A 13,177-nucleotide genomic window follows, 5' to 3' on the forward strand; every position below is an offset into this window, starting at 1 on the left:
AGAGGCCCACAGAAGCAGGAGGCAGGTAGCGCGGTCGATCAGTCCGGGTCGGCAGCAGAGATGGCAGCGAGGTAACAGCAGGAGTAGACGGTGGCGTGGTCGGTGGTAAGCAGTAAGTCAATGCAGGCGGCAATTCAGCGAGGTCAAAAACGGTCCGGGTTGGCAACGATGGTAAATCAGCAATAGCGGTGGAGGAGCAGAGAGGAAGCTTGCTACAGGCTTGGAGGCACAATAACCAGCAAAGGGCTGTGTTCAAGGGCTGGGTTTTATAGGGAAGTAGCAGGTGCAAGAGATTGGAATAATCAGCAGGTCAAGGCAAGGACAAGAGAGGTAGTTAGAAGTTAGCTAGAGAACAGTCCAGGGAGAGACGGTAGCCTAGTGGGTAGAGCTACCGCTTGGGACATGACTGGCCACAGGTTCGAGTCCTGACAGTGGCCTCCAGTATGTAGGACGCACAACCCAGGCCCTACACAACCGTTTAAACCATCACAGATACAATATACGCAGACTATACCTCAAACACAGCCTATCCAGACACTGTGCATCCACAATTGACAAAGACAAACACCCCCTAACCATCACCCCAATTGATTTTATACCTGAAAATCCATTCAACAGATTCAATGCCCTGCAAAAGAAAGAAGTATACTGGATATACCAGCTGGACACCCTTGCACCACACGGACTCAACACAATCATACTGTAAACGCACACCCTCCAACTCATCCCCTAAAAATATTCTCTAACCCACAGAGCATTCTGCTATTCTCCCCTTCCAACCACCTTCCCTATCTGACAACCAATAAGACATCTGACCCCTGCTTCAAGCGATTAATATGGTAACACTTTCAAAAATGTTGCCACAGAAAAATATATCAACAAATATATAACACCCTCCCCTACTTATTACAGCATCGTTTGCCACAAAACAAATGACAAATACAGTGACATTACCTGCGGATGATGTGACTGTCTCCAACCTTGCATCATAATAAATGAGGCAACCTACAAAAATAAAACAAACAAATATTAACATCAACATAGACAAATAAATGGACTGGCAGTACCTGTACTAGCCACAATACAATAAGACACAAAATACGGCTATCTGTAATGTGCTCGCTATAGCTGCCTCCCAACGAAATATCTCTTACCCACAAGAACGAAATATCTCCTTACCCACAAGAACATCCCATCCCAACCGAGCAGCAGATCACCGTTCGCTCCTTATACACCAACACAAGAAAAAACCATAGCGCCAACATAGTCTGGCATCTCCCTACAGAATAAATATATAATCCCAGCAACAGACCACAGTCCGCTTCCTACACAAAGTAATATATCCATAGCGCCAACAGAGTTCAACATCCCCCCACAGAAGGAGCATCCAAACATAAACAGCAGACCGCAGTACGCTCCCTACATAACTAAAAAATCATAGCGCCAACATAGTCCGGCATTTCCTCACAGCACATTGAGAAGTCAGACGGGACGGACCCTCCCACCTCTCTTCTCCCCTCACTCATCTTGCGGTCATTCCAGCAATCCACAGCTCCACCGAAGCCTGACAACTACGGGCATCTGGATTTCTGCCGAGCCACTTATCCCCCCTACTTTACAGTGCTGGCGGCAGCTCATAATACGCACGAAACACCGGATCATGGTACCGGAATATGCCACACACCAGCGTAACATGAAAAATCGGCAACAGATGCCAATACCAATAAAAAGACATGCACACTATATATCTAGCAACCAGCCGCTATTAAAATTAGCGCTCACAGTATCTTTATCATCAGCCAGAAAATGAGGGGTGTTCCTCCAAGTGACGCCACAAATGACGTCATACACATCTGCTCCCCGCCCAATCACTGGCCTGCGCGCCAAAATACCCCTTTTAAAAGACAATGTTTTAATATGTACAACATATGCTTTTATTGTCCTGATGAAGAGGGCTGGACGCCCTTGAAACGCGTTGACAAAAAATAAACAAGCTATTTTACTTTATTTTCATTTTTATTTTTATCTTCTAAAAAAGTATTTTATGAAAATCCGCCTCCTGTTTCCAGCGCCGCAAAAAAAGGGTTCAAAACCACTACCTTCTATCTTCTTACTTATTTCTTCTGTCACCTCTGGTGCAGAGAAAAAGGAACCTTTGGCAGCAGTACAGGACCCCGCATGCTGGACGGGAGAATACCAGCACAAGCCTTCTACAGTTGTTGTGGCTATACACGACAACATACGGTAAGCGCTTCTTGTATACATTGAACTAAGACCGTAAATACAGCCACACACACGAGGCGCGGCCTCCTGTCTCTTTTCTCTCCTTTCCTTTAAAAAATAGACCTGACATTTCTATTCAACCAAATTTGTACTGTTTTAGCTGGTCAAGTTATTTGTAGTGACCGTAAAAGCACACTTTTTGTTCTGGGTTGAAAAACTATTCCCAAATTTGCCATTCTCAAAATTGTGGTGAACGGGAACAATGAGGAAAACATCTAATAAGGGACGCGAACGCGGATGTGGACATGGTCGTGGTGGTGCTGGGAGAGGACGTGGCCGTTCTGCCACAGCCACACGTCCTAGTGAACCGACTACCTCAGGTCCCAGTAGCCAGCAGAATTTACAGCGATATTTGGTGGGGCCCAATGCCGTTCTAAGGATGGTAAGGCCTGAGCAGGTACAGGCATTAGTCAATTGGGTGGCCGACAGTGCATCTAGCACGTTCACATTATCTCCCACCCAGTCTTCTGCAGAAAGCGCACAGATGGCGCATGAAAACCAAGCCCATCGGTCTGTCACATCACCCCCATGCATATCAGGGAAACTGTGTGAGCCTCAAGTTATGCAGCAGTCTCTTATGCTGTTTGAAGACTTTGCTGGCAGGGTTTCCCAAGGGCATCCACCTAGCCCTTCCCCAGGGGTGGAAGAGATAGAATGCACTAACGCACAACCACTTATTTTTCCTGATGATGAGGACATGGGAATACCACCTCAGCACGTCTCTGATGATGACGAAACACAGGTGCCAACTGCTGCGTCTTTCTGCAGTATGCAGACTGAACAGGAGGTCAGGGATCAAGACTGGGTGGAAGACGATGCAGGGGACGATGAGGTCCTAGACCCCACATGGAATGAAGGTCGTGCCACTGACTTTCACAGTTCGGAGGAAGAGGCAGTGGTGAGACCGAGCCAACAGCGTAGCAAAAGAGGGAGCAGTGGGCAAAATCAGAACACCCGCCGCCAAGAGACTCCGCCTGCTACTGACCGCCGCCATCTGGGACCGAGCACCCCAAAGGCAGCTTCAAGGAGTTCCCTGGCATGGCACTTCTTCAAACAATGTGCTGACGACAAGACCCGAGTGGTTTGCACGCTGTGCCATCAGAGCCTGAAGCGAGGCATTAACGTTCTGAACCTTAGCACAACCTGCATGACCAGGCACCTGCATGCAAAGCATGAACTGCAGTGGAGTAAACACCTTAAAAACAAGGAACTCACTCAGGCTCCCCCTGCTACCTCTTCTGCTGCTGCCGCCGCCTCGGCCTCTTCTGCTGCTGCCGCCGCCTCAGCCTCTTCCTCCGCCTCTGGAGGAACGTTGGCACCTGCCGCCCAGCAAACATGGGATGTACCACCAACACCACCACCTGCGTCACCAAGCATCTCAACCATGTCACACGGCAGCGTTCAGCTCTCCATCTCACAAACATTTGAGAGAAAGCGTAAATTCCCACCTAGCCACCCTCGATCCCTGGCCCTGAATGCCAGCATTTCTAAACTACTGGCCTATGAAATGCTGTCATTTAGGCTGGTGGACACACACAGCTTCAAACAGCTCATGTCGCTTGCTGTCCCACAGTATGTTGTTCCCAGCCGGCACTACTTCTCCAAGAGAGCCGTGCCTTCCCTGCACAACCAAGTGTCCGATAAAATCAAGTGTGCACTGCGCAACGCCATCTGTGGCAAGGTCCACCTAACCACAGATACGTGGACCAGTAAGCACGGCCAGGGACGATATATCTCCCTAACTGCACACTGGGTAAATGTAGTTGCGGCTGGGCCCCAGGCGGAGAGCTGTTTGGCGCACGTCCTTCCGCCGCCAAGGATCGCAGGGCAACATTCTTTGCCTCCTGTCTCCTCCTCCTCCTACTCAGCTTCCTCCTCCTCTTCTTCCACCTGCTCATCCAGTCAGCCACACACCTTCACCACCAACTTCAGCACAGCCCGGGGTAAACGTCAGCAGGCCGTTCTGAAACTCATATGTTTGGGGGACAGGCCCCACACCGCACAGGAGTTGTGGCGGGGTATAGAACAACAGACCGACGAGTGGTTGCTGCCGGTGAGCCTCAAGCCCGGCCTGGTGGTGTGCGATAATGGGCGAAATCTCGTTGCAGCTCTGGGACTAGCCGGTTTGACGCACATCCCTTGCCTGGCGCATGTGCTGAATTTGGTGGTGCAGAAGTTCATTCGCAACTACCCCGACATGTCAGACCTGCTGCATAAAGTGCGGGCCGTCTGTTCGCGCTTCCGGCGTTCACACCCTGCCGCTGCTCGCCTGTCTGCGCTACAGCGTAACTTCGGCCTTCCCGCTCACCGCCTCATATGCGACGTGCCCACCAGGTGGAACTCCACCTTGCATATGCTGGACAGACTGTGCGAGCAGCAGCAGGCCATAGTGGAGTTTCAGCTGCAGCACCCACGGGTCAGTCGCACTGCGGATCAGACCCACTTCACCACCAATGAATGGGCCTCCATGCGAGACCTGTGTGCCCTGTTGCGCTGTTTCGAGTACTCCACCAACATGGCCAGTGGCGATGACGCCGTTATCAGCGTTACAATACCACTTCTATGTCTCCTTGAGAAAACACTTAGGGCGATGATGGAAGAGGAGGTGGCCCAGGAGGAAGAGGAGGAAGAGGGGTCATTTTTAGCACTTTCAGGCCAGTCTCTTCGAAGTGACTCAGAGGGAGGTTTTTTGCAACAGCAGAGGCCAGGTACAAATGTGGCCAGACAGGGCCCACTACTGGAGGACGAGGAGGACGAGGATGACGAGGAGGGGGAGGAGGATGAGGATGAAGCATGTTCACAGCGGGGTGGCACCCAAAGCAGCTCGGGCCCATCACTGGTGCGTGGCTGGGGGGAAACACAGGACGATGACGATACGCCTCCCACAGAGGACAGCTTGTCCTTACCTCTGGGCAGCCTGGCACACATGAGCGACTACATGCTGCAGTGCCTGCGCAACGACAGCAGAGTTGCCCACATTTTAACGTGTGCGGACTACTGGGTTGCCACCCTGCTGGATCCCCGGTACAAAGACAATGTGCCCACCTTACTTCCTACACTGGAGCGTGATAGGAAGATGCGCGAGTACAAGCGCACGTTGGTAGACGCGCTACTGAGAGCATTCCCAAATGTCACAGGGGAACCAGTGGAAGCCCAAGGCGAAGGCAGAGGAGGAGCAAGAGGTCGCCAACGCAGCTGTGTCACGGCCAGCTCCTCTGAGGGCAGGGTTAGCATGGCAGAGATGTGGAAAAGTTTTGTCACTACGCCACAGCTAACTGCACCACCACCTGATACGGAACGTGTTAGCAGGAGGCAACATTTCACTAACATGGTGGAACAGTACCTGTGCACACCCCTCCACGTACTGACTGATGGTTCGGCCCCATTCAACTTCTGGGTCTCCAAATTGTCCACGTGGCCAGAGCTAGCCTTTTATGCCTTGGAGGTGCTGGTCTGCCCGGCGGCCAGCGTTTTGTCTGAACGTGTATTCAGCACGGCAGGGGGCGTCATTACAGACAAATGCAGCCGCCTGTCTACAGCCAATGTGGACAAGCTGACGTTCATAAAAATGAACCAGGCATGGATCCCACAGCACCTGTCCATCCCTTGTGCAGATTAGATATTAACTACCTCCCTTAACAATATATTATTCTACTCCAGGGCACTTCCTCATTCAATACTATTTTTATTTTCATTTTACCATTATATTGCGGGGCAACCCAAAGTTGAATGAACCTCTCCTCTGTCTGGGTGCCGGGGCCTAAATGTGTGACAGTGGCCTGTTCCAGTGGTGGGTGACGTGAAGCCTGATTCTCTGCTATGACATGAAGACTGATTCTGTGCTGACATAAGGCCAGATTCTCTGTTACGGGACCTCTCTCCTCTGCCTGGGTGCCTGGGCCTAAATATGTGACAGTGGCCTGTTCCAGTGGTGGGTGACGTGAAGCCTGATTCTCTGCTATGACATGAAGACAGATTCTGTGCTGACATAAGGCCAGATTCTCTGTTACGAGACCTCTCTCTTTTGCCTGGGTGCCTGGGCCTAAATATGTGACAGTGGCCTGTTCCAGTGGTGGGTGACGTGAAGCCTGATTCTCTGCTATGACATGAAGACTAATTCTGCGCTGACATAAGGCCATATTCTCTGTTACGGGACCTCTCTCCTCTGTCTGGGTGCCGGGGCCTAAATATGTGACAGTGGCCTGTTCCAGTGGTGGGTGACGTGAAGCCTGATTCTCTGCTATGACATGAAGACAGATTCTGTGCTGACATAAGGCCAGATTCTCTGTTACGGGACCTCTCTCCTCTGTCTGGGTGTCGGGGCCTAAATATGTGACAGTGGCCTGTTCCAGTGGTGGGTGACGTGAAGCCTGATTCTCTGCTATGACATGAAGACAGATTCTGTGCTGACATAAGGCCAGATTCTCTGTTACGGGACCTCTCTCCTCTTCCTGGGTGCCTGGGCCTAAATATGTGACAGTGGCCTGTTCCAGTGGTGGGTGACGTGAAGCCTGATTCTCTGCTATGACATGAAGACTGATTCTGCACTGACATAAGGCCAGATTCTCTGTTACGGGACCTCTCTCCTCTGTCTGGGTGCCGGGCCTAAATATGTGACAGTGGCCTGTTCCAGTGGTGGGTGACGTGAAGCCTGATTCTCTGCTATGACATGAAGACTGATTCTGTGCTGACATAAGGCCAGATTCTCTATTACGGGACCTCTCTCCTCTGCCTGGGTGCCTGGGCCTAAATATGTGACAGTGGCCTGTTCCAGTGGTGGGTGACGTGAAGCCTGATTCTCTGCTATGACATGAAGACTGATTCTGCGCTGACATAAGGCCAGATTCTCTGTTACGGGACCTCTCTCCTCTGTCTGGGTGTCGGGGCCTAAATATGTGACAGTGGCCTGTTCCAGTGGTGGGTGACGTGAAGCCTGATTCTCTGCTATGACATGAAGACAGATTCTGTGCTGACATAAGGCCAGATTCTCTGTTACGGGACCTCTCTCCTCTGTCTGGGTGCCGGGGCCTAAATATGTGACAGTGGCCTATTCCAGTGGTGGGTGACGTGAAGCCTGATTCTCTGCTATGACATGAAGACAGATTCTGTGCTGACATAAGGCCAGATTCTCTGTTACGGGACCTCTCTCCTCTGCCTGGGTGCCTGGGCCTAAATTTGTGACAGTGGCCTGTTCCAGTGGTGGGTGACGTGAAGCCTGATTCTCTGCTATGACATGAAGACAGATTCTGTGCTGACATAAGGCCAGAATCTCTGTTACGGGACCTCTCTCCTCTGCCTGGGTGTCGGGGCCTAAATGTGTGACAGTGGCCTGTTCCAGTGGTGGGTGACATGAAGCCTGATTCTCTGCTATGACATGAAGACTGATTCTGCGCTGACATGAAGCCAGATTCTCTGCTATGGCATGAAGAGACTGATTCTCTGCTGACGTGAAGCCAGATTCTCTGCTATGGGACCTCTGTCCAATTGATATTGGTTAATTTTTATTTTTTTAATTTTTATTTTAATTCATTTCCCTATTCACATTTGTTTGCAGGGGATTTACCTACACGTTGCTGCCTTTTGCAGCCCTCTAGCTCTTTCCTGGGCTGTTTTACAGCCTTTTTAGTGCCCAAAAGTTCGGGTCCCCATTGACTTCAATGGGGTTCGGGACGAAGTTCGGGTCGGGTTCGGATCCCGAACCCGAACATTTCCGGGAAGTTCGGCCGAACTTCTCGAACCCGAACATCCAGGTGTTCGCTCAACTCTACCCACAAGATTTCTTTCCAGGTAGCAAGGGATGTGTATACCAAATTTCATTGAATTTAATAGTTGCATTTTTGAGTTTTTGCAGAACATTCACACATACATACATACACACACAGACACATACATCCTTTTTTATATATAGATTTAAATTTATCAGGTTGCAGGAAGGCCCCTTGAGTCTTAGTGCAAAGTCATATGGATCAGGGCAGACAGCAGCAGTAGGTTAAGGTAACAGTGGTGGGTAGAGATGTCGCAAACATAAAATTTTCCATTCGCGAACGGCGAACGAGAATTTCCGCTAATGTTCGTGAACGGGCGAACCACCATATACTTCAATAGACAGGCGAATTTTAAAATCCACAGGGACTCTTTCTGGCCACAATAGTGATGGAAAAGTTATTTCAAGGGGACTAACACCTGGACTGTGGCATGCCGTAGGGGGATCCATGGCAAAACTCCCATGGAAAATAACGTAGTTGACGCAGAGTGTGGTAAGTTAAATTCGCAATGCGATTAATATAACCTTTATTAACCGCATTGCGATTACAACTTAGATCTGAGTTCCAAATGGTTGTATTGCTAGAATATTCGTCAATTCTAGCAATACAACCATTAGGAACTCAGATCTAAATTGTAATCGCAATGCGATTAATACAGGTTATATTAATCGCATTGCGATTACAACTTAGATCTGAGTTCCTAATGGTTGTATTGCTAGAATATAACAGTTTAATCCATGTTACATCCCCTATCAGGGGACGTGTATATGGAATCGATTTTAGGAACCGGGAGATGGAAAAAGATGCTTGGTCGGTCCTCCTACTTCCAATCTGGGGCACTGCGCATGCGCTGTGTAATGTACTGTGCAGTCAAAAATGTGTGGTGTGTTAAGTAGTACTATTCTTATCAGTTTAATCCCTGTTATGTCTCCTATCAGGGGACGTGTATATGGAATCGATTTTAGGACCCGGGAGATAGAAAAAGATGCTTGGTTGGTCCTCTTAATTCCAATTTGGGGCACTGCGCGTGCGCTGTGTAATGTACTGTGTATTCCCAATATGTGTGGTGTGTTAACCGCCTCACGTCCGCCCATAGACTATAAACGTCCTATGGGTGGACGTCTATTTCTGACAGCACGTTTTAGAACATCCTGTCAGAAATAGCAGCTGCACGCTAATCGTGCAGCTGCTGATCGGGTTGCCCGCTGTCAGTGACAGCAGGGCAACCCTAAGACAAGGCAGGGACAGTTCCCAGGTGTCCCTGCCTTCACGATCGTTGCAGACACAGCGCTCACCGAGCGCTGTGTCTGCAGAGAAAGAAGCGCACAGCGCTTCCTGTTCCGGCCCGGCGGTCATGTGACCGCCGTGACCGGAGTGTGCAGGAGCTGTGTGAGGTCTCTCAGAGACCTCGATCAGCCCTGCTGTGAGGCTGTACAGCGCTGGATTGCTGCTGTACAGCCTCTCTAGGGGTGCATTTCTTCTGTAACTGGGGCTACTATGTCAGCCCCAGTTACAGGAGAAATCAACAGTGAAAAAAAAAAGAAAAAGTGAAGTAAATGTCCCCCAGAGGTCTTGTATGACCTTATGGGGGACGAAAAGTGTAAAAAAAAATAAAAAAAATAAAGGATTGAAAAAATAAAATAAAATAAAGTTTCACATGTAAAAAAAAAAAAGTTCCCAAGTAAGGAATAAAAAAAAAAAATTAAAATAGAAAAAATAAAATAAAATAGACATATTAGGTATCGCCGCGTCCGTAAAAACCAGCTCTATAAAAGTATCACATGACCTAACCCCTCGGGTGAACACCGTAAAAAAAAAAAAAAAAAAAACGGTCAAAACAAGCAATTTTTGTCACCTTGCATCACAAAAGGTGCAACACCAAGTGATCAAAAACGCGTATGTCCCACAAAATAGTACCAATAAAACCGTCACCTCATCCCGCAAAAAATGAGCCCCTACATAAGAAAATCTCTTAAAAAATAAAAAAACTATAGCTCTTAGAACATGGAGACACTAAAACATCATTTTTTTGGTTTCAAAAATGCTATTATTGTGTTAAAGTGAAACAAATAAAAAAAAGTATACATATTAGGTATTGCCGCGTCCGTAAAAACCAGCTCTATAAAAATATCACATGACCTAACCCCTCGGGTGAACACCGTAAAAAAAAAAAAAAAAAAACTGTGTCAAAACAAGCAATTTTTGTCACCTTGCATCACAAAAGGTGCAACACCAAGTGATCAAAAATGCGTATGTCCCACAAAATAGTACCAATAAAACCGTCACCTCATCCCGCAAAAAATGAGCCCCTACATAAGAAAATCTCTCAAAAAATAAAAAAACTATAGCTCTCAGAACATGGACACATTAAAATATAATTTTTTTGTTTCAAAAATGCTATTATTGTGTAAAACTTTAATAAATGAGAAAAAGTATACATATTAGGTATCGCCACGTCCATAACAATCTGCTCTATAAAAATGTCACTTGACTGAACCCCTCAGGTGAACACCGTAAAAATAAATAAATAGAAACTGTGCTAAAACAACCAATTTTTTGGTCACCTTGCCCCATAAAGTGTTATAATGAATGATCAAAAAATCCTATGTACCCAAAAATAGTACCAATAAAACTGGCACCTTATCCCCTAGTTTCCAAAATGGGGTCACTTCTTGGGAGTTTCTACTGTAAGGGTGCATCAGGGGGCTTCAAATGGGACATGGCATCTAAAAACCATGTGGAGTTCCTTTTCTTCTGCGCCCTGCCGTGTGCCCATACAGCAGTTTATGACCACATGTGGGGTGTTTCTGTAAACCACAGAATCTGGGTAATAAATATTGAGTTTTGTTTGGCTGTTAACCATCGATGTGTTAAAGAAAAAAATTGATTAAAATGGAAAATCTGCCAAAAAAGTGAAATTTAAAAATTTGATCTCCATTTTCCTTTAATTCTTGTGGAACGCCTAAAGGGTTAACAAAGTTTGTAAAATCGGTTTTGAATACCTTGAGGGGTGTAGTTTCTACAATGGGGTCATTTATGGGGGTATACACTATGTAGGCCCCACAAAGTGACTTCAGACCTGAACTGGTCCTTATAAAGTGGATTTTGGCAATTTTCTTAAAAATTTGAAGAATTGCTTCTAAACTTCTAAGCCTTCTAACGTCCTAAAAAAATAAAATGACATTTCCAAAATGATGCCAACATAAAGTAGACATATGGGGAATGTTAAATAATAAATATTTTATGAGGTATCACTTTCTGTTTTAAAAGCAGAGAAATTGAAATTTACAAAATTGCGAATTTTTCACATTTTTGGGTAAATTTGGGATTTTTTCATAAATAAAGGTGAAATATTTTGACTCAAATTTATGACTATCATGAAGTACAATGTGTCACGAGAAAACAATCTCTGAATGACTTGGATAAATAAAGGCGTTCCAAAGTTATTAACACATAAAGTGAGATATGTCAGTTTTGCAAAATTTGGCATGGTCAGGAAGGGGGCAAAGGGCCCAGATGGGAAGTGGTTAAGTAGTACTATTCTGATCAGTTTAATCCCTGTTACGTCCCCTATTAGGGGACGTCTATGTGGAATCGATTTTAGGAGATGGAAAAAGATGCTTTGTCGGTCCTCCTACTTCCAGTTTGGGGCACTGCGCGTGCAATCTAATGTGCCACCAGATATGAGTGGTGTGTTAAGTATTACAATTCTTATCAGTTTAATCGCTGTTATGTCCCCTATCAGAAGACGTGTATATGGAATCGATTTTAGGTACCGGGAGATGGAAATAGATGCTTGGTCGGTCTTCCTACTTCAAATTTGGGGCACTGCGCGTGCGCTGTGTAATGTACTGTGCAATCCCAATATGTGTGGTGTGTTAAGTAGTACCATAATGATCAGTTTAATCCCTGTTACGTCCCCTTTTTAGTGGACGTGTATGTGGAATCGATTTTAGGAACCGGGAGATGGAAAAAGATGCTTGGTCAGTCCTCCTACTTCAAATTTGGGGCACTACCCGTGCGCTGTATAATGTACTGTGCAAACCCAAATGTATAGTGTATTAAGTTGTACTATTCTGATCAGTTTAATCCCTGTTACGTCTCCTATCAGGGAACGTGTATGTGGAATTGAATTTAGGAACCGGGAGATGAAAAAAGATGCTTGGTCGGTCCTCCTACTTCAAATTTGGGCCACTGCGCGTGCAATCTAATGTGCCACCAGATATGAGTGGTGTGTTAAGTAGTACTATTCTTATCAGTTTAATCCCTGTTATGTCCCCTATCAGGAGACGTGTATATGGAATTGATTTTATGAACCGGGAGATGGAAAAAGATGCTTGGTCGGTCCTCCTACTTCAAATTTAGGGCACTGCGTGTGCGCTGTGTAACGTACTATGCAATCCCAATATGTGTGGTGTGTTAAGTAGTACTATTCTTATCAGTTTAATCCCTGTTACGTCCCCTTTTAGCGGACGTGTATGTGGAATCGATTTTAGGAACCGGGAGATGGAAAAAAATGCTTGGTCGGTCCTCCTACTTCAAATTTGGGGCACTGCGCGTGCGTTGTGTAGTGTACTGTGCAATCCCAATATGTGTGGTGTTTTAAGTAGTACTATTCTTATCAGTTTAACCACCTCAGCCCCCAGTGCTTAAACACCCTGAAAGACCAGGCCACTTTTTACACTTCTGACCTACACTACTTTCACCGTTTATTGCTCGGTCATGCAACTTACCACCCAAATGAATTTTACCTCCTTTTCTTCTCACTAATAGAGCTTTCATTTGGTGGTATTTCATTGCTGCTGACATTTTTACTTTTTTTGTTATTAATCGAAATTTAACGATTTTTTTGCAAAAAAATGAAATTTTTCACTTTCAGTTGTAAAATTTTGCAAAAAAAACGACATCTGTAGTATACGGGAGTTGTAATACCCGTTACTACCAAAGGTCACTTGGTGTGCTGTCGTCCCTCCTTAATTATGGAAAGTTGTTGTATGTCAGTTTTATAAAATGTAATGTAATGCATGTATTTTCCTGTTACTGAGATTCGCATGTACAGGCCTGCTAGGGGTGTCATTACCGTTTCTAGTCCATAGAGGGAGCTAGAGAGCCCTAGTTTATAAAAGGCC

The sequence above is a fragment of the Bufo bufo genome, chromosome 8 (assembly GCF_905171765.1).
Source record: "Bufo bufo chromosome 8, aBufBuf1.1, whole genome shotgun sequence".
Lineage (NCBI taxonomy): Eukaryota > Metazoa > Chordata > Amphibia > Anura > Bufonidae > Bufo > Bufo bufo.